We start from the raw sequence: 24188 nt of genomic DNA, 5'->3' as shown, positions 1-24188 counted from the left end.
TGGACTGCTCCATTTAAATACAGCTTTTATTTCATCCTCGTTTTCAATCATCATGGCCGAAAGTAGACAAGATCAAACTCATTCAGATCCTGATTACATCTGTATATCATTGTCCCAATATGATTGTATCTAAAAAAATATATAAGTTAATGCCAAGTGTATAGGACCTTGTTTATTTTTTTGAATCAGTGAATATTTACATACATACACATTCAATCACTAGTTTTTGTTGCTGAGAGGTAGACAGTAAAACAACAATATGGTAATCTCTACAATATCCTCGTTTATGTTTAAAAATATAAATAAGTTAAAAGATAGAAAATCATATCATGGTTTTAGCTTTGTTGTGTTCCTAGATCCATTTACCACATCCATGTTTTAGACATTCCAAATATGTATTATCAAGTATTATCAATTGTATAAGTTTTTGTATTTGAGCTAACATATCTGTTTAATACTAACAGTCTGAGTAAGTAACATTAAGCTCTCAAGTGTCTGCTTACTAAAGCAAGATTTATGACATACTCATCATATTTCATTTATTCCCCACCTGCTAAAACAAGGGCTGTCTTAGAAAATGTTAATGTGTTTAAGTATAAACATTGATATATAAACGTGTAAAAATACATGTGGTGTGATTTGACTGTATTGTAAACAGCTCTGCTAAATTACAGAGCTGAGGGCTATTTCACAAAACCAAGATAGTGGATTAAGCCGGGATTTTCCAGATATCCTGGCTGAATTAAGCCGGGACTCGGTTTCACGAAAGCAGTAGCACATAAGTTACCATGGCGTTTTATTCTGTGCAGCTAGCCTGCTCCAGACCAGGCTAACAGCCAGGCTCAGTCAATCCTCGTGCCTTATCTGTTCAGTCAGCGGTCACGCCGATCAGAATCCAATGTGTTTTGTCAGTTATTCCGTTTTGTCATCTATAAGTTCAGCGCAATTTTATCAGTCTGCATTAAAATACCTCAGATACATATTGGCATTCAGTCAAGCATAGCCTATTATTGTAAACTTTATGATGGTAGCCTACCATTATTAACTATAATAATAATTATCCATATGGGCATTGTTACTATTCAATTGTGTTTTTGAAGACAGATAGGTCTTTAATAGTCTATTGTATGTGATGATGAGGGAATTAGAGAAATGGCTGATAAAGAAGCAAAAGTTTTGTCAATGAAGTTTTGGCATGCCCATTTTTGGATGACATCTGATGAAGCACTTATATTGAGAAGGCCTTTCAGACGTGAAAGAGTGTTTCGGGACAGGTCCGACCCATTGGCTTTTCCCGACAATTACCTGCAAGAGCAATAGGGTAGAAGTGGAGGAAAATGCCCCCCTTAAGGAAAATGTGACATTACTGTAAAGCAAAACATAAATGTGACTAGAATTGCCATCCCAGTTTTGAGTGTCTTTGGCAGGAGTTATTTACCAAATATTAAAATTGCTCAACCTTCATAATTAATTTGTTTTTTGACTGAAAATATTTTTGTACAAAGAGGGTGTTTTGCCCCAGCGGTGGGGTAAAACACCCCCCAAGGTGGGGTAAAATGCCCCCTTTCTTACCAACCAGTTTCCTTCATAGATCAACAGCAAAATGAACATAGTTTTTAATCTCTAAAAGTAAAAGACAAGTAATGCAACCTGTAAGACGTAATGAAACGACGTCTCTCATGACATTGAAACAACGTTGATTTTGCTCATCGAATTAACGTTGAACCAACGTCAGACGCGGCATTCTTCAAAGCTAAATGAAAATCGAAAATTGGTTCGCTTTCATAACGTTGAAACAACGCGTTGATTTCAAGTTGATTTTCCGTTAGTTTTGAAAGAATGACGCGTCTGACGTTGGTTCAACGTTAATTCGATGAGCAAAACGATGTCAGATCAACGTTGTTTCGATGTCATATTTCCACGTTGATTCAATGTCAGTTTGCTATCTGGGCTACATTTTGATGTTAAACCCACTACTGTTTTATGTCTGATCTCATGACATTTCACACTTTTTTCATACATATTTTACAATAATTCATACGAGTGCGGTCGTAATATTTAGATTCCTCATAAAATGCATACGAATCGCTGAGTTTTTACCTCAATTACATCAGAAGTAACTGTAAATAAATTACAGATAAATTAAGAGTAATCCCTTACTTTACATTTTCAAGGAAAAGTAATGAAATTACAGTAACTAATTACTTAGTAATTAGTTACACCCAACACTTGAAGTATGGCGCACGCAACTTATCCATTGTAGCATCAATGAATCTGTGATGGACTGTGTGGTCTGTTGAAGAAAGCTGTTGACTCCCACTTATCTGAATTACTTACACCTGGCTTGACATAGCCGCTCCTCCTGAGCCTGGTTTGGCCTTTGTGAAACTGATAAAGCCAGGATGCACTGATCACACTAGGTCAAGCCCAGCTTTATCTCTTATCCTGGCTTTCTTAATTCTGCTTTTGTGAAACAGCCCTCTGATTGAAACATATCCCAATGGCTGTGATCGGACGCTTTCTCACTGTGTTTTCAGTCCCTGAGTGGACTGAGCTGCAACCCCCACTACCTGCAGGACATTAGCATCTCTATGGAGAACGGCTTCAAAGGCCAGGCTGTGAAAGTTTACCTTAGACCTAAAAATACACATGCTTAAACAAGTCATCCTATACTTAAAACACTCTGAGGACTCTGCATGTATTTTTTGAGAGATTCAACAAGAGGACCTATTAATATGAGCTTTCGTTTCAGATGTGGTATAAAGGTTTAGTTAAACCAACAAAAATATGAATGCCCATGGTAATCTGCTACATCCCTATAACATCATTTGATTTATAAATGAGCAGATTTTTTATTTATTTATTTTTTTACATTGTGGTAAATTACTTTTTTCTGTCTTTTAAAATCTTTTAAATAGTAAATTAATTGGGGTTATACCAATGTATTGGTGAGTAAACAGTGAACTAGATTAAATATGCATGGAACTCCAAATAAACAACACATGGTCCAGTACTTTCTTAAAGGGATAGTTCACTTTGAAATTAATTTTTGATGTGTTTTATCTTACCTCAAGGGCATTCAAGATGTAGGTGTCTTTGTTTCCACAGTATTTTCAATTTTGACATTTTTCAGTCAAACCGTTGTTGTCTATCAGTCATACACTGGAGGCTAAGGGGGTCCACCAAAAAGCACGCACAGAGAAATCCAAATTAAACATGATTTAATGACTCGTAAATGTAAGTACACATTGATGGCCTAAGACACGAAATGAGCGGTTTGTGTGAGAAAACCAACAGTATTTATATCGTTTTACCTCTTGTAATCACAGTGATCTGAATCTGTTGTTCAATGTCCAACTGAACCGAACTGAATCAGTTCAATGTTACGCCGGAAGTGATCGCTTGCGTGTGACGTCACTCAATATTTACACAGAGATTTCGGAAGTTTTACCTTTTACTAAACATATTTAGATATCCCGAAATCGTCTTCCATTGCGGTTTGGACTTCTCTGTGCTGCTCTTTGGTGGACCCCCTTCACCTCCAGTGTATGACTGATCAACCCGATCTCACGACCAAGTCGTACGAATTCGACGAATGATTAAAAAGTGGCTAATTCGTAACAATTCATACGACCTCACACGTACGAATTAATAAGATTTTGCTAAATCGTACATATTTTACGAATTGGCCAATTCGTATGAATTCGTACGAATGACCCACCCCTGACCCCACCCCTAAACCTAACCATCACGTGGGTTTAGACAAATCGTAGGAATTAGTACGAGTGAGGTCGTACGAATTAGTACGAATTAGACACTTTTTAATCATGCGTCAAATTCGTACGAATTGGTCGTGAGATAGTGTTGGACTGATAGACAAGAACGGTTTGACCAAAAAAATGTCAAAATTGAAAATACTGTGGAAACAAAGACACCTACATCTCGGATGCCCTTGAGGTAAGATAAAACATATCAAAAATTAATTTCAAAGTGAACTATTCCTTTAATGTCGGTAATTTAATGCATTCAGTAATCTGAAGTAACCAATGCTATTATAATACATTAATTAAGTGTATTTATCTTATTCATATGAGCTCATAAAAACACAACCGTTTATAAGTTTATAGTAACTCTTAAAAAACACAACCTCATTGAAAATGGGTAGCACTTTATAAGTTTCCATTTATTAATATTGTTTTTTAACCAAATTAATGAAAATGAACCAACCACTTATTTTTTTACAAACATTAAGTTTTACTAACTTTTTTTTTGTTGTTTAAATAATTTGTTGGTTAGTTAGTAAAGTGAGTAAGGGATGTAGGCTACATCCAGCCGTCTATTATCGAAAAATAAACACTGAGAAGGGTGAATGACCCAGATGTGAAGTAGCCATATAGTAGCAGCTATTCACTAGTGTGAATTGAGTTGTTTTAGTTACAAAAAACAGCAATATCCTTTCATTGACATAGTGCTTAAAACTATTCTTTTGGAATGTGTGGTTAACGATTTACATTCAAGCTAGGTAAATTTGCCTTTACATATGATAATCACAGGTGATTGCAGTTTAGTAACTTCCTGCATGTTTTTATCTCGCTAGACCAGGTGTTAATAGACTACATTAAATGCTTCAATTCACTAGCAGATATACTAGCAGTGAAACAATCAGAGGCAGAATTAAGACAGAAAATCATATTGTTGTTGTAAATAAGCTATTCATCTAAGCGGATTCATTCATCAACTATTTGTAAATAACCTGTTCAGTTGTAACAAGTGTATCGACTGTTTTTGCTTCGGCACTTATTATATTGTCTGCTCTACTCTTCGCAAAAGCTGGAAAAACATTTTGGCCACAACTTAGGGACGTGAAAAGGGCTGTCACTCATTTACTTCACCTTACTTTATAGTTAATTCAACGTTTACATACTGGTGGTTGATGTAAAACGTTAAAAAAGTTAAAGTAAATAGGATTTTTAAAAGTAAAATACTTTTGTTTAGGTTCATTATGTAAAAAACAGGAATTTTACTTTTTAAATGGTTAGTTCTGTGGATATCTTAATAATATGGTATCTGTTTCTCTATGGCATTTTATTTAAAAATCTTTAATCCCAATCAGAGCATTTGAGCAAAGATTGCATTGCGCTCGACCCAATCCAAGCAAACGTTCCACTTGTGTGCCGCTCACACTCACATCTGATCAAATCCCGCTCCTACAGGTTGTTTCTCTGTGCTAGATATATCGTTCTCTTTGTCATAAACTTCTTGATCAAATGTCTTAATTGCAGTTGGCTTATGGATAACAGTTAAGATATTTGTGGATTTAACATCCTTAGCTCTTTAACCTAAAAAATGTATTAATCTTTGTGAGGAGCGCATGTAAGCAACCGGTAATTATGAATATTTTTTAACTGGAAGTTATTACAAGCACTCACTTACGGTTTCTTATTTTGGGACAAAAAAACAACAACACAAAAATAACATAAACATGCACTTCCATTCATCATCTGAGCCACACCAAATAAAAACAAACATACATTAAAAAATACACTGTGGATATTTTGAAAACATCTTAAAAAATTGAATTAGGGACTGACTGGACATGTAAGGGGTGCAATTGTTAGAAATTATTTTTGACAGAATCAAAATGGTTTCAGTAATGGTTTTAGCTTTGTTGTGTTCCTAGATCCATTTACCACATCCATGTTTTAGACATTCCAAATATGTATTATCAAGTATTATCAATTGTATAAGTTTTTGTATTTGAGCTAACATATCTGTTTAATACTAACAGTCTGAGTAAGTAACATTAAGCTCTCAAGTGTCTGCTTACTAAAGCAAGATTTATGACATACTCATCATATTTCATTTATTCCCCACCTGCTAAAACAAGGGCTGTCTTAGAAAATGTTAATGTGTTTAAGTATAAACATTGATATATAAATGTGTAAAAATACATGTGGTGTGATTTGACTGTATTGTAAACAGCTCTGCTAAATTACAGAGCTGATTGAAACATATCCCAATGGCTGTGATCGGACGCTTTCTCACTGTGTTTTCAGTCCCTGAGTGGACTGAGCTGCAACCCCCACTACCTGCAGGACATTAGCATCTCTATGGAGAACGGCTTCAAAGGCCAGGCTGTGAAAGTTTACCTTAGACCTAAAAATACACATGCTTAAACAAGTCATCCTATACTTAAAACACTCTGAGGACTCTGCATGTATTTTTTTAGAGATTCAACAAGAGGAACTATTAATATGAGCTTTCGTTTCAGATGTGGTATAAAGGTTTAGTTAAACCAACAAAAATATGAATGCCCATGGTAATCTGCTACATCCCTATAACATCATTTGATTTATAAATGAGCAGATTTTTTATTTATTTATTTTTTTACATTGTGGTAAATTACTTTTTTCTGTCTTTTAAAATATTTTAAATAGTAAATTAATTGTATATCGCCTACTTTCTTTAAATGCTGCACCATCCCATAGTTTGATATTATTTTTGAACTTTTCCTTTATTAACTTTATCATGTTTTATCTGCCATTGATATAGGTTTGTGTTCTGTGCTCTATTTAAAATGCATGCAAAATAATACTAATTATGAAAAGTACTTTTTCCTGATCCAGTTGATGTTTACAACTGGATTTAAAACTAATTTACCAACAGATTCTACCCTTATGTTAATCTAGCTATTTGATTTCAATCACAAAACATTTGCATTACAGAACCAATAGTAATGTTGGCTAACTGTGGTTTATCCGATGGCCCAATCACTGCTCCGATAGCAGAACGTATATCTCTCTATTCCAGGTTCCTAATTCACACTTCATGTTTGGCATTTGGAAGAGCACAACTTTAGAAGACTTCAACGAGATTGTTTCCTACATTGGAGAGTTATCTTTCTATTATAGTTTAAAGATTTATCTACCTACAAGATCCCAAGATCCTAAGCGCACTGAGCCATTTCTCATCTCACTTTTTTTCTTTCCGAAGTAAAAGGTAAGTTGTACATTCTAACTTCATTTTATGATGATTTGTAAATGCTAACATTATACAATGTTTTTGCATCCTCTTACAATGTAAATGTGCATGCAGATTGGTATTATTGATATTCAGTTTCTTTTTAAAATGATTTTATAAAAATACTTGATATAAAAAGTATAGTAAAAATGTAGTAAATTATCAGCCACATTGTCATCTTTTCAATAAGTTATTGTCTACACAATTCTAAGGAGTTTTTTTTTTTAGAGTATTTTCTATTTTTTTTTTTTTTTTTTTACTTAGCATATGCACTATATCCTGCATAAAATGTTCTTATATTTCACAGGAAAATGAGACCCAAAAGAGTTTCTCCTGAAAAGGAAGCCTTGTACTTCATTGCTTCGGGGAAAGATAAAGACACATTCGAGAAAAAATTAATGTGTGAAGAGAAAGGTAAGTTACGGCATTCAATTCTGCCATCAGTATGACTTTGCAAAACTTAATTAAAAGCTAAGTTTGGTCTCTAAATAATGGCGAATGGTTGGGTTTAAAATGTGTAGCTAAAAACAACAGGCTGTTAAAAAAAAACACAAGAGAAACAAAAAAACATGATTGAATCAGTTAAAGGTGGATTTATATCTGTTTTCCTGCCTGTATTTATGCTAGCTGCTGATGTCCAAATTAAACTCCATTGTGTAGATGTGCGAGTGATCTTGATATTATTTGTATGTAACTGCCAGTTAGACTCCGGGGGCCTGTTTAACAATGGAAATTATCAATATTCAGTGTCATGATACATATGAGTTTTGTAGTTTTGCACTTTTAGATGTAGATATCGTATTTGTTTTCCAAGCAGGGCTACCATTTAAAACAGTTTAGACAACCTTAACAACTTTATGAATCTTTTCTCATACTTAATTTACACTTATTTATACCCAATTTATTAGGTTTTGGAGTAATCGCCACAAAACATATTGAGCCAGGAGAATTCCTACTGGAGTATGTTGGAAGACACATGGCTGGATCTGAAGGAGAGACCCTGCTCAAAGACTACTCAGCTGAAGATGCAGTTTTTTTTATATTTCTACTCCTTTCAGGGACAATCTTACTGGTAAGATTAAATTAATGAATGTTCTAATGAAGTATAATTACATCATATTATGGTATGTTTATATACAGTGTTTTTAAAATATTTCACCATACAGTGTTGATGGCAGTAAAGCTACAGAAAATCTCGGACGATACATAAATGATGACCACATCAAGCCAAACAGCAAAATTAAAATAGTAAGTCTGTATTTAATGTTTTCGTATTGTTTGTCTTATTCTTTGTTTTAATTACTCCTTTTATAGAGCCTCATCTTGATTGTAGCATTATTTGACATTACAAACTAGACAGTTGTGGGTCTTTCAAATGTTGTTGTTTTTGTTTTCAAATGTGTGTTTGTGTACTTTTGTGACCAACAGATAATGGATGAAAAGAAAATGCCACATTTGTGTGTATTTGCGTTAACAAAAATCAAGCCAATCATACCAAAGAAAAAATCATACCAAAGCCTATGGACTAGTATGCAGGAGTGATCCAGCTCTCAGATTTCATAAAAAATATCTTAATTTGTGTTCGGAAGATGAATTAATGTCTTACGGGGTTGAACAACATGAGGGTGAGTAAATACTGACAGAATTTTCATTTTTGGGTGAACTAACCCTTTAAATGCTTTGCTTAAGTTGATGAAGACCTCCACTGTGTATTGCTTTATCCTCAGTTGCAGATGTAATTTTTCCTATGAGTTCAATTAATGCCAAAGCAGTTAATCTTTTTTATCTCTAAAGCCATATTGTTTTTCATTAAATAATTTGTGTTTTTCTAAAAAAAAAAATTATTTTTTGAGCAAACAACTTTTCAAGGATTTTAGAAAACCGAGAGAGCAATGACACTGGTCTGTAGTTGTTAAAGTGTAGTTATACATTTCTCCCAGCCCTGCAAATCTGGTCCTCTAGTTATAAAGGAGCCCAAAACCCTTTAAAATCAGCAACAGACCAGTCTGACCAGTTAGACAGTCTATCTCAAACCAATAGACTATCTAGTTTAAGCCCCCCCCCCCTTTCTAATAGATTGATCAGATAGCGCCCCTTTAATCTTTTCTATTTTACCTGTTCATAATAATTTTTGCATGAATTGAAACGCATGATTGTTCATGATTTTCATGCATGATTTAAATTGTATTATATTACATTATTATTATTCATGTATTTAATTTTATTCATGTATTTAAATGTATATATGTAAATGTAATGTGTTTGAAAATACACAATAAACCTTGAGCAGTTAAAGCTTCAATTGTTCTTTTTTCTATTTCCTATAGTGCTACTGTGCAACCTGTAGAATATGTAGAAAATCCATAGAAATATTATTTTAACTGTTAAATAATACTCTATTTCTACGGATTTTCTACATATTCTACAGGTTACACAGTAGCACCAAATAAATACAATAACATTTCATAACTGTATAATACTATACAGTATTATTAAAAATTAACAGTGTAATACTGTACTTTAATATGGTAAGAAATTACAGTAAAATAATGTTATTTGATTTTACAGTATGCTTAACAGTACTGTAGTTAGTGTTAAAGTAATTTTATTGTTGAATGAAATACAGCAAGTACTGGATAATTGTTGCCAGTAAGTTACTGTTAATTTGACAAGACATTTTTTTACAGTGTATTTTATACAGAATATAAAAAAAGGATAAAACATAATGGACAGATGTGTTGGGAAATGGCAGTTGTATTAACAATATGGCATTAAAATATATTTTGAGCCACCAATCCTACTCCTACCCCTAAACCTACCCCTAACAATTCGTTAAAACTACGTAAACTAACGTTACAATTATGAAGAAAAACGTGACTAACAGAAAAGTATAATCACAATAATATATTTATTGCGAAAATGTCAAAACCGCTACCAAAAGCCGTTCACATGAAGATGCTTTGCAGTCGCAGTCCTCTCTGGCAACATTGTAATAGTTTTGTATGAAGTACAGAGCAGAATTTAAATTAATAATCAATGAAAATGTTCATCCGGCTTCAGTTCGCAGCTTCGCACTATTTCAAAAGAACTAAACCAACCGTCACAGTCCTTCATGTCTCAATCTGTGATGAGGCAGGGAAGAGCCAATGACCATTTGATATCTCTGCCGTAAAACACGACGTATCGCTTCTCAAGGGCGCGATTTTTGAATTTGAATTCATCACCAGCGCGGGATTTGACGTGTACGGTTGCTGCTGAGAATGGAGGCGAAGATCACGACTGGATAAAAGGTTGAATTAGGATTGTTTTCTTGTAAACAACGTAGGCTATGGATTCTAAAGATTTGGATTACATCAAACTAATAAAATTGATGTCTTTTGTGAATTTATGTTTTGTTTTATAGGAGAAAACACTTTCTGTGCCTCACGGCAAATAAACTATATTACAAAATGGTTAAACGAGTAAAGTTAAAGAATATATTTTTAAGGTTTTATAGTGTATTGTTTAACACCATGCAGGCGAAACGAGCAAAATGTTAATATTTATGAGTATTATATCAATAAATGAGACTGAAAACGTAATGAATAAGACAGTTGAATGCAATAGAGTCAAAACATAATGCTACGATTTTAATATGCATAAATTGTGATATGTACAAATGTGTACATCGGTGGATTTGTTCAAATGTAAATAAATTACGTTTTTGTGCTGTCAATAACGTAAATATTTTACATTTTAGTTCTGTAAATACGTCAGTATTATACGTTTCTGCGCATATAAAACGTAATTATATGTACGTATGATAGAACTACACTTTACGTACAAATGCATACGTATTCTCATGAGATCACATTGGATTTTAGTCGACTAAAATATAATGGGTTTAGTTAAATTGTAATGCGTTAATTTAGAATTTAGAATAGAATAAAATGTACAAACCCATACACTCCCGAAGAAAACATCTATTATCCTATTAATATAAATGATTTAAAAGTCTGAACATGCAATACAGATACGGATTTAACTACTGTGATTTAAAAAATATCTTAAAATTAAATAAAAACCACTTTTCCTAAAGTACAACACAGCCTTTTCAATGGATGATATACAGTATGCATTCTTTATAACCATGCATACATCCTTCTTTATTCTTTCAAGCAGAAATATTCTTTGTGTAAATTAAATATAATTAATCCTTATTATACTAAAGCTATTAACAAACTGTGATTGCTTTTCTCTTTTTCTTTGGTTGCTTGATCAATATTAAGGACACAGACCACATTATGTTTGTTGCCACTTTCACTTTAAGACGTCGGATTATTTCCAATGACATGCGGATCCAATTGCACTGATGCACATCCGATACACTCACAACTGTTTAAGACATAACCGACATAATTTACATGAATACTGTCCAAAGCGGACATTTAAAGCACTCAATAACCTTGCCCCTTCATATTTATTGGACCTTCTTAATATCTATATTCGATCTCGGACTTTAAGATCGTCTTCCTCGCTCACTCTTGTTCTCCCTAGAACCCGCACTACTTCTATGGGATCCCGGGCTTTTAGTTTTGCTGCTCCTTATTTATGGAACCTGCTGCCACAGGATGTGCGAAACAGTGAAAGTATTCATGTTTTTAAATCTTGCCTTAAGACCCATCTTTTCCGGCAGGCTTTTATGTTTTATGTGATTTATATATATATATATATATATATATATATATATATATATGTGTGTGTGTGTTAGGGCTGGGCAAAAAAAATTGATTTTTCGATTAATCGTTTTTTAAAATGTGGCCGATTCAAAATCGATTCTCAACGGCCTCGAATCGATTTTTTCCATATAAAGGGCTCGCGGACGCGGTGCGGCGTCTTCTCGTCTCACTGCACTAGGCAAGCACTAAGCTAGGGTTGAAACGATTCCTCGAGTTACTCGAGTTACTCGATTACAAAAATTCCTTGAGGCAAAAAATCTGCCTCGAAGCCTCGTTAAATGACGCAGTTCCTATGGCGCACGCAGGGATCTGATTGTTTCACACGGACCGTTATTCAGGAAGCACACCACAGCGCATGATACATATGACTTCATAAATTGCAGAGAATGTCTAAAGTTTGGGATCATTATATGTTTATAAAGGGAGAGAACAAGATGCAATGTGTCTGCAAAGTATACCTGGCAGGGCTGCCAACTCTCACGCATTCAGCGTGAGACTCGCGCAATTCGATTTTTCACGCTGCGTGTATATCCCTTCGGTCAAATGCCTGAAAGATGAGTTCGTCTATAGATCTACCTGTTGAGCCACTCGTGATCGACTAGTTTTACCGCCGCATATTAATTCGCAAGTTAAAATATCCTGTAATCTAGTGCGAGCGCGCATGCGAGATGTTGAGCTCCTAACCGCGGCTCGCGCACGACGGCAGAGAGGTAAGCGAGCGCGTGCACCCATGTCTCTCTCACGCGCCAGTCAGACCAATTGCGGCAATTCATCATATGCTTAAACTTTTATGTAGCCACGCAACAAAAATTTCAGCATACATTCAACGGGACGTGATGGAGGAACAAATATTGTGAGACACACACACACACACACTCTGATGTTTGTCTTGAGATTACAGTTGAAAAAGTCTGATTCTTATTTATAATTGTTTTATTTCCATTTATTTATTTTTTATAAATTGTACACATTTGTGTACCTGTTTGGGTTGATATTTTATATTAATATATTTTTGTTTCCAGGTGGGTAATTTGCAGAAGGTGCAATCCTTTTTTTGTAATGTTGTATTAAGAAGACAAAACTAAGGCCAAATGGGCTTTACTATTTAAGTTTGTATTCAAAGTTTTACATGTTATGGGCTACATGTAACAGGTTTTACAGTAAATTGTTTAACTGTATTGTTATATAATTGTTGGCACTGGCACTTATAAACACGGGTAAAAATTGCAATAATTAGTTGTGGAGCCAAATGTTGCAGTTGGAATAAATACCTCTATTTTCTTTTAAATAAATAAAAGCCAAACACCTTATCATTTTCGTAATACATTATTTGTTTTGGTTGCTTAAAAACACACATAAACAAATTATCCGATTACTCGATTAATCGATCGATTAAGTGCTAGATTAATCGATTACAAAAAGATTTGATAGCTGCAGCCCTACACTAAGCGCTGCAGCTGTCGATACACACTTGTGTTTAGGAGTCGGGACACGACGAAATATTCACTTGCACAATCGGGCCAGCATTGCATCGTAACCTATGATGGTAACTAACGTTTATAATGTTCACGTCTTTTTAAGTTTTAGTTTAAACATTCAAGCAATATTAAACCATCCCGTGCTCGCGCACTCTCAGAGATGTCTTTCACTGCGTGCACATACAGTAAAGCCAATCCGCCTCAAACAGCTCGCCTGAAACAAACGTTTTATCCCTGGATTATATCGCTTTAACAGTTAAAAACACGCAACATTATGTCAAAACTCTGGTATTGGTGAGTAACCTCGTAAAGACAGTCTAATGTCTTAAATAAGCATTAAACGCGTTTGACAGACAGACAGTACAAATGAGACAGGGATCCGTTCTTAAAGTGAACGCAGCCATATGTGTCAGTCATTAATTCTGTTGAATTAAAACAACAGAATATAGCATTAATTCTAAGCAATCAGAATTAATAGCCTTTGTATTTAATTCAGTCTGGACTAAAAAGACTATCCAGTGTTATTTTACATTTGGATTACTTTATTCAGTTTCTGTAGTATTTCTGACATACCAAAAAAACTCTTTATTCTATTCTATTTATTTGCTACTTTTTTTCAGTTTAATTCGAAGATTGAAATCAAGCTTCCATGTGTTACTTAAACTCTTAACAAAAACAAAAAAACAAAAAAAAAAAACATTTAGGTAAGATCAACGTTAAAAAAAATGTCTAAATATTTATATTTTTATTTATCTATATCTATCTCAAACATAAAATAACATGATCCTGTTTGATCAAGCTGTGTGACTGTTCTGACTTTTTTTGCATATTGCATCAAAATCCTGTCTATTCTTTGTATGCATTTAGTGTATCTAGAATAAAAAGAGTTTTATATACAGGTTTGTGGCTCTTAAAAAACTTTTGCTGATAATTTACTCACCCCCATGTCATCCAAGATGTTCATGTTTTTCTTTCCTCAGTCGAAAAGAAATTAAGGTTTTTGATGAAAACATTCCAGGATTTTTTCTCCATATAATGGACTTACATGGGAACCAGACGGTTCAAGGTCCAAAAGACGGTTAATAACAGTTTCAGATGCAGCTTCAAATGTCTTTAAACGACACCAGACGATGAATAAGGGTCTTATCATGCAAAACGATCGGTTATTTCAAAACTTATTCCAAAAATGTAACTTTTCTAAGGACAAATGCTAGCCTTGCTCTATTCTGTCAGGCGCGTTTGTAACGTCACGTATTACGTAATTACGTTCAAAAGGTCACGGGCGACGTAGCCGGAAGTACAGAATCAAAATCGTCCGACATCGTTGTTTTACCTTTTAATTACTTTTTTGTAAACAGCGTTTGAGTTAGTTTGCACGTTCAACCTATGCGTTCAACTTGTAAACACTGACTCTGTACTTACGGCTACGTCGCCCGTGACCTTTTGAACGTAATCCTGCTGCCGCCACAGAGTGCCATTTAGTTTTATATAAAGTTTAAATTATTTTATTGTCTCAAATCGTTGATAATGTATACTGACTTTGCCCTATGCTGCAATAAATTTAGTTTTGCATTCATTTACATAAATCAGCTGCTTGAATGACAATTGCTGATGTAATTGGGTTTTCATGTGAGATTCTCAATTCATTCAGTTAACTGATGCTCTGAGGTAGTTTTCAGACTGCAGACTCAGCAACGATTGTATTTAATTGTACAGTACAATTATAACATAGAACAAACATCTTCATTTCATGTCATTAAACATAACAATATTGCTGCCCATACACTGATGAGAAAGTGTGAGTCCGGTGTGCGATACTTGGAGTTGTCCTAGACGTGGCGCAGCGCTGCGCTTCTCATTCGGTGTGCGACCCCCTTTACGGTTGTGTATTTCACTGCCACTTCAATTCACTGTTCACACACACACACAAAGTCCCCACTTGGTTGGATAGATATCATTCAGAAAGTTCCCTCTTGGCTAGTGTGCAGCGACACTTCTGTGTTAATACATGTATATGTTAGTAATATAGACGTGTGTGTGCAATGGCACATAACTATGGCAAGTAAATTGTTAGGGACTGCATAACAAAGCATAGAAAGTATATGAAGAGAGAGCGTTAAATAAGAAAAATAGTATATATATATACATAATGTATATAATAGATGTATAATTTAACTGTAATGAAGACATATTTCACTGCCAGTTCACACACACAAAGTCCCCACTTGGTTGGATAGATATCGTTCAGAATGTCCCCTCTTCGCCAGTGTACAGCGACACTGCTGTGGTAGTAATATATAAATATATAGTTTTAGATCGGTAAGATTGTTTATGTTTTTAAAAGAAGTCTCTTCTGCTCACCAAGGCTGCAATTATTTGATAAAAAAAACAGAAATATTGTGAAATATTATTACAATTTAAAACAGTGTTTTTCTATGTGAATATATATATATATATATATATATATATATATATATATATATATATATATATATATAATGTATATAATAGATATATAATGTAAGCGTAATTAAGAAAGATTTCACTGCCAGTTCACACACACACACACACAAAGTCCCCACTTGGTTGGATAGATATCATTCAGAATGTCCCCTCTTCGCCAGTGTACAGCGACACTGCTGTTAGTAGTATAGAAATATATAGTTTTAGATCGGTAAGATTGTTTATGTTTTTTAAGAAGTCTCTTCTGCTCACCAAGGCTGCAATTATTTGATAAAAAAAACAGTAATATTGTGAAATATTATTACAATTTAAAACAGCGTTTTTCTATGTGAATATATTATATATATATATATATATATATATATATATATATATGAAGAGTTCAGATGCAAAAGCCTCTAAGTGCCATTTGAAATTTTCTTCTAGAATGATCATTTTTTTCAAGCTTGTATATTTAAATTCAGTACTTTCACTTAAATAACAATGAGGATTACCTATTAATTGTAATTTAAGTGAAATTACTGAACTTGAATATATAAGCTTGATAAAAAATGATCATTTTTGAAGAATATTTCCAACGGCACTTAGAGGCTTTTGCATCTGAACTCTTCATATATATATATATATATATATATATAATGTATATAATAGATATATAATGTAAGCGTAATTAAGAAAGATTTCACTGCCAGTTCACACACACACACAAAGTCCCCACTTGGTTGGATAGATATCATTCAGAATGTCCCCTCTTTGCCAGTGTACAGCGACACTGCTGTTAGTAGTATAGAAATATATAGTTTTAGATCGGTAAGATTGTTTATGTTTTTAAAAGAAGTCTCTTCTGCTCACGAAGGCTGCAATTATTTGATTAAAAAAACAGTAATATTGTGAAATATTATTACAATTTAAAACAGCGTTTTTCTATGTGAATATTTTATATATATATATATATATATATATATATATATATAATGTATATAATAGATATATAATGTAAGCGTAATTAAGAAAGATTTCACTGCCAGTTCATACACACACAAAGTCCCCACTTGGTTGGATAGATATCGTTCAGAATGTCCCCTCTTCGCCAGTGTACAGCGACACTGCTGTTAGTAGTATAGAAATATATAGTTTTAGATCGGTAAGATTGTTTATGTTTTTAAAAGAAGTCTCTTCTGCTCACCAAGGCTGCAATTATTTAAAAAAAAAAAAAACAGTAATATTGTGAAATATTATTACAATTTAAAACAGCGTTTTTCTATGTGAATATATTATATATATATATATATATATATATATATATAATGTATATAATAGATATATAATGTAAGCGGAATTAAGAAAGATTTCACTGCCAGTTCACACACACACACACAAAGTCCCCACTTGGTTGGATAGATATCATTCAGAATGTCCCCTCTTCGCCAGTGTACAGCGACACTGCTGTGTAGCAATATAGACATGTATATGTTTGAGCATTATATAATGACACACCCACACACACACACATATATATGTGTATAAGTATGTATAAGTTACAATATGAAGACAAGATTTCACTGCCAGTTCACTTCACTGTTCACACAGACACACAGTTCAATTGCAGGCTATATGAGTCCCCTGTTGGTAAGGTAGACATCGGCCAGAGTTTCAGGTCCCCACTTGGCATGTTTTTTTAAAAATAAAAAAATGCATATTTAAAGTTATATTATGAAAAAAGACCTTAAAAGAGAATTTTGTACGTAATTTTTGTTTCTTCAAAATGACCAGAAACACTAGTCCCCTCTTGGCCAGTGTAGAGTGATAGTCCCCTTTTAGTAATATAGACGTGTATGTGTGTGTGTGTGTGTGTGTATAAAGTGCAGGGTTTTTTTTAGATGAAGTAGAATTTCTATAACTATGTGTTGAACTAATAAAATCACTCTTGTGTGTGTTAAACACAATCTACTTAATACAGACAACTTCATTATAAAGATAAATAACTAATCCAAAAAATATATGATTATAATCTATGACAACAAAAGCCATTACAAACTATATTAATGGAAAATACACATTGCTCTTTGTATTGTTGTAAAATATTCATGAAAAACAAGATAACAAAAATCAAAAAGATAAATTATTTTAGATATAGCCATGTTTTAAATGTATAGCAGAGATGTTAATTGAGGCAGCAACATACAAACTTTCTAGAACAACATGGACCTGGATAGCTGGTTTTTATGGAGGACAGTGAAGAGGAAGAGGGTGCAAATCAAACAGCTCATTCTCAGACTACACAGCAAACAGCTTAAGTTTTTAGTGCTTTGTTTGAGGTTTTTAGTGCTCTGTCCTATCTATTATCAACATATAATAGATGGAACAGAACAAGAAAGGCAATTAATAATCTGTCATTGCGTCACTGCATTATGATATGAAAGGCTCAGTACAGTGTGGCACAAACCGCTTATGCGCATCCCGAGTGGAGAATGATGCGCTTAAAGCCACATGGAGTTACAGCGCACAGCGCATCGAGTCTGCATTGATGCAAACTCTACAATACACTTCTTTTTGATAGTCAAAGCGGGGGTTATGTTTTTACACGTCGTACAGAATAACCCTAAAGGCACCAAGGTGGCAGTGCCACCGGCTTTATATTAAATATAAATATAGCTGTGAGCAGCGATAAAGGGCCAAAACAGGCGGTACCACCATCCCGGTGCCTTTGGGTAACTAAAGGCATCGGGGTTGCGGTGCCACCGGCTTGGGCCCGCAATCGCTGCTCGCAGCTATATTTATTCTTTAGTATTATTATTATTTTGCTACCTTTTGGGCACTTTTGGGGCCCTTAACGTGCTCGAAAACTCTTGAAACTTTGCACACGGGTCAGAACCCGCGGCCATCAGAGCCGGGCTGAAGATGGTACCCGGGCGTGGCAGGGCAGCTCGTCAGCGCCCCCTGGAACGGGGTCCGAACACTTGGTCCATAACTCAAACACGCTTGTATGTAATAATATGAAACTCGGTACACATGTTGATCTCATCGTTTCATCTATACCTCGCGCTCTTACTTTTTACCCCAGCCCAACAGGAATTTGGCTATTGAGGTTTGTTTGTAAAACGCTCGCAATGGAATGTCAAATACTCCTCCTAGAGCTTTGATCCACATTCGACGAAACTCGGTCAGCGTGAAGTCAAGACATTGAGGATGAAAGTTTGCGAGGGGATTTTTTATATCTCGAACGGTTTGTCCGTGGCGAGGAAACGAAATCATGGCGAGAAACGTGAAACAGGAAGTGTGTTATAACTTCAGCATACATTAACTGATCTTGATGAAACTTCAGCAGTGTGTTCGCTGTAAGAGGACGATCACATGGATGTGACTATTGTGAGTCAAAGTTATAGCGCCACCAACTGGCAGCAGGAAGTGTGTCACTTTCAAAATGCTTAGATATCACCCTTTTATTTTTACCCGATTTGCTTCAAACTTCATATGTATAATGTAAACATACGGCAGATGTAGACCTGTGAATGGATTCTTGATATCTTTGAAACTGTTGCCGTGGCGACGCATCAAACTTTACCCTTCTTTTAGGATGCTTTTAGGATGCTTTTGAGACCCTTAGCATGCTTCAAATTGCATGAAACTCGACAGACACATCACATTTATTAGCCAGTAGACATGTGCAAAGTTGCAGAAACGGGCGTGGTGAGGGCTCAGTAGCGCCACCTTTTGACAAAAGTGGGGTGGTTAGTTTTAACTAGAGTTACAAAAATTGGTATGTATATTGTACTCCTCGAGCCGGACAACTTTCTAATTGACACTTATTAGCTAGGACCCACAGAAAGTCAGATATTTTTGTTTGAATATGGCCACTCTGAGCCTTTGGCTGGCTGGCTGGCTGGCTGTCTGTGTGTGTGTGTGTGTGTGTGCAGGGGGAGGGGGCTTAACCATTTCACTGCTGTGTGTATGACCTGCATAAAGAAAATACATTTCTCAAGCCTGGTATTTTTTAAATAAGTTTTTATTTTTATTTTTTATAAGTAAAGGCATATAACTAGTTTAATTGTAGTGAATTGACAATAGTTTTATATAATTAGTTTATTAATCAGATTAACTTGGTCAATAAACTTGGTCTGAAAATTTGGTCCATAAATCAAACACACTTGCATGTAATAATATGAAACTTGGTACACATATAGATCTCATCGTTTCATATATACTTCACACTCTTACTTTTTACCCCAGCCCAACAGGAAGTTGGCTATTTAGGGTTGTGTTTAAAACACATGCAATGTAATTTAAATTATTGCTCCTAGAGCACTGAACCAAATTCGACGAAACTCGATCAGCGTGAAGTCAAGACATTAAGGATGAAAAAGTGCCACGGGATTTTTGATATCTCGAACGGTTTGGCCGTGGCGAGGAAACGAAATTATGGCGAGAAACATGGAACAGGATGTGTGTTATAACTTCAGCATACATTAACTGATCTTGATGAAACTTCAGCAGTGTTTTCGCTGTAAGAGACTGATCACATGGATGTGACTATTGTGAGTCAAAGTTATAGCGCCACCAACTGGCAGCAGGAAGTGTGTCACTTTCAAAATGCCGTGGCAACGAAACAAACTTTAACATTATTTTTTGATGCTTTTGGGACTCTTAGCTTGCTTGAAATTGCTTGAAACTCAACAGATACATCACATTTATTAGCCAATAGACATGTGCAACTATGGCAAAAGATTAAAGTAATGTCAAAAAAGTAAACACTAAAAGCCTCATATCTTCTAAAAATGTAATTATACATCATTTGTTTCTAAATTAAATTATACAAATATTATAACTTCCCCAATTTTTCCTTTTTTTTCATTTAAGAATTGTGTTTACGTTCAAAAACAGCCAGAATTGTTGTAAAATTCATAAAAAAATAATAATCTGAGTCATACGTAGTGCTATACTGCCCTCTTGTGTTCAATATCAGGTAGGCCTATTGTGTATATTCCCACCGGTTAATCAACGTGTGACTCCGCTGGGACTTGGGAGCTTTTAAATCGCTTACTTAAAACCGAAAGTCAAAATACGGATGTCCGCACAAGACATTAATGGTGTGGAGTAGAGCGAGCATTTTAAATAAATTCCTATTAAGTAGGATTGAACTAAACAGAAATAATGTTCACTCTGTTCTGCTGGTTCCTCGCTGGTGGATCATATGATTACTTTGTCATAATCTATGACAAAAATGCTATTATAAACCATATTAATAATAGATAATACACATTGCTCTTATTTTTGAAAAATACATTCATGAAAAACAAGATAACAAAAATCATTAAAAAAAAATATAGCCATGGCTGCTATAAAGCAACATATAATTGAAAGGCAATTAATAATCTGTCATTACGTCACTGCATTATGATATTACGGCTCCAATACGGTGCAGCACAAAGCACTTATGTGCATCCCGAGCGGAGAATGATGTGCTTGAAGCCACATGAAGTTACAGCGCATTGAGTCCGTATTGAAAAGTTCAAAGCACAAAGGAAATACATATTTATGAACAGTGTATTATACATTATCTATCTATGCAATAGTTTATTGAGCCTTTTCTTTTAAAGGTTTTAAATTTCAGTTACTGTGTGCGTGAAGAACAATTATAGTGCTCTGACTCTAGTGTTGTGATCTAACCGACAGCGTCCGACACCCGGTAGAAAGTAACACGATTAAGTTACAGCAATAAAGTCCAGCAAGAAAAAGTTTCTTCATTCGAAAATATAGACCTTTAGACCTTTATCTTAAAGATCCAGTATAATAGGATTAACATTGAATCATTGAAGATCGTTTCATCATTGACTGTAACCGAATGCGACGTGCTGTTTGAATGCTGAATGGAGAATGACTGACAGGCGCAGAGAGGGAAAAGTTTGTGTTCTTGAATTTAATGACTTAAATATTAATTTCTATATCACATAATAGCTTCAGAACACTAATAATACAGTACACAAAAACTTTATGGTACTTTAGAAAGTTTTTGTGCCTTTGTGCCTAACAGAATAGTATATGCACAATATAGAATTTGAATCAGCCTCGTCAAAGATGGCAGTGTCAGAGCCGATACCGATCCTGAGTATCTAATCGGCGCACTTCTTTTCAACAGTCAAATTGAAATTGAAATTGCTTGAAACTCAACAGATACATCACATTTATTAGCCAGTAGACGTGCAAAGTTTCAGAAACGGGCAATGTGCAAGGACTAAATAGCGCCACCTTTTGACAAAAGTGGGGTTGTTAGTTTTATCTACAGTTACAAAAATCGGTATATACATTGTACTCCTCAAGCCGGACAACTTTCTAATACATAGTCATTAGCTCGGACCAAGAGGAAGTCAGATATTTTGGTTTGAATATGGTGAGCCTCTCTCTGAGCCTACGTCCCTGTATGGCAAGCCCTTTTAACATTTAAAAGCTAAGTTTGCCTGTCCGGAATTAACATTGTAGATATCAACAACGTCTTTCTGTCTATTCGTAATTACATTTTGGATAGTTTGTATTATCATTTAAGACATCTGTAACATAATTGTGACTAGTCGAAATGACAGAGTATGGCAAGCCGTTTTAACATTTAATCATAAAAGGGCCAAAGCCTTCGGCACCGCTACCCGGGTGCCTTTAGGTAACTAAAGGAACCGGGGTTGCGGTGCCACCGGCTTGGGCCCGCCATCGCTGCTCGCAGCTATATTTTTTATTTTTTTTCGATTCTCACTCTTGATGGAACAATGATTTGTTGTTTTTCCCCTACTTGTTCTTTATTGTTAAATTACCATTGGCCTGTCTGCTGAAACACTGTCACTTGAAAGAATAATTGCCTCTCACTCTTGGGTTCAGCGAGTAAAATACTATTTGTTAACTCATCATCCCCACACAAGGTTAGTAATTTCTCTATATATCCTCCATATGTGTTATGTGTCAAAACCTGAGAGTGTGCGCAAAAGCAAGAGAGAGAGAGAGAGAGAGAGGTATACACCCTAAAATTTACACCCATAAACATGACACATCAGTAGCCTGTTTGATCTTTTGTTTTTCTCTTTTTCTTGTTCTTGTTCTCTCTCTCTGTCTCTTTTTATTTTCCTTCCTTCTGTCTCTTCCTTTGTCACACTAAAGTCCCTGTTGTTTTCTGCTCCTGCAGAAGAAAGTGAACATAACGTGTTGTCTGTGAAGGATGAACTGAGGGTTTGTGACATGCAATCAACGTCAGACAGGGAGGATGATAAGAGTGTAATAAGAGTGCCAGCACAATCCTGAACAAAATTTCATCTGTATGGCTCGTCTCACAGAGCCAGACTATTTATACTTTATACGTACACATACTAACTGCTTTCTCAAATTGAATTAAATTGACAACATAGGTTTTGATTTGTTACAATTTTTTTTTTTAAAGTTGAGTATCAGTTACTAAAATTAATTTAAAAAGTTTCAAATTAAAAAAATCCTTTTGACATTGAAAATGTAATTTGACTATGATTGTTGTGTTTTGTAATTGTGTTTTGTGTGAAGTTGTGAACACTCAGTTGCGGATGATTGTGAGTGCCCTTCTGGTGAACTGTTGAATTAAAGAAATTTCGGCAGACCATATTTACAGTCATGTTTCGCATGTACATACTCTGTATTTATTGTAGTAATGACACTAACTGCATACTAACCCTAAACCTAAACCTAACCTTAACCTTACATTACTTACAGTAGTATTTTCATGGGTAAGTACACTGTAAGTACATTGAAAGTGCACATAATGTAAAATAAAGTGCAACCATAATTTCTCTATATATAAATGTTTTACAAAAGTAGAGTTGGATGTCCTACACCATCAGAATGGCATGGGGAAGTCCTTGGAAATGTGTTCAATTCGATCAGATTGTCTGTCCATAAATAAGAACCCACAAATTCAAATGCATAAAGTGAGAAGAATCCTGCTGTAGAAATCTAATTTACTTTCGATTAAGTTCCTCAGACAAACCTCTCAATATCTTTCAAAGAATTGATTCCAGCAATCTCATAAACTTTAATTTCTAATGATTATTAAGCTTAATGTTTTTAGTAAGCTTATGATTGAAACTGTGAAGTGCTTTGATGCAATCTATATGAAAATTGCTATATAAATATACTTGACTTGACTTAAACAGGAGTGTTTTTCCTGGCAAACTAATAAACCTTTACACAATGACTTTTAGACTGTGTTCTAGCTAGCCAATCAGATTTGAACAGCACATTCTTGTCATTTTTTTGAGCAGTATACATTAGATGGTCATTGAACGTGGGGGACACAGGGGAACACAGGGGACAAAAAACTGTATATTACTGGATTTATGGATACAACCTCCACAGCTAAGCTTTTCCAAATATATTTTCCTGCATACATATGGTAATACTCATAATATTGCAGTTTCATTCCAATATCTAACTGAAACCTAATGAAACATGAACACAGCCACAAGCAGCAGCCAATTCTGTATGAGCATCAAATAAGCTGTTC

At 34.7% G+C, this 24188-nt stretch overlaps 1 protein-coding gene and 1 long non-coding RNA gene across 2 annotated transcripts in view; one reads left to right on the top strand and one right to left on the bottom strand.

Annotated features, from left to right (window-relative positions):
- The window catches only part of chrna8 (cholinergic receptor, nicotinic, alpha 8), a 119512-nt gene that overhangs the window by 67222 nt on the left and 28102 nt on the right, over positions 1 to 24188 (bottom strand). The gene's annotated exons all lie outside the window — the stretch shown is intronic.
- Positions 6729 to 10315, top strand: LOC148978740 (uncharacterized). Its single transcript, XR_016168890.1, has 5 exons — positions 6729 to 6999; positions 7328 to 7434; positions 7929 to 8092; positions 8187 to 8268; positions 8449 to 10315. It is a non-coding gene; the product is annotated as an uncharacterized LOC148978740 (long non-coding RNA).

The sequence above is a fragment of the Pimephales promelas genome, chromosome 6 (assembly GCF_988280905.1).
Source record: "Pimephales promelas chromosome 6, fPimPro1.hap1.1, whole genome shotgun sequence".
Classification (NCBI taxonomy): domain Eukaryota; kingdom Metazoa; phylum Chordata; class Actinopteri; order Cypriniformes; family Leuciscidae; genus Pimephales; species Pimephales promelas.
The sequence above is the reverse complement of the archived record's forward strand: the minus strand, read 5'-3'. Positions and strand labels throughout refer to the sequence as shown.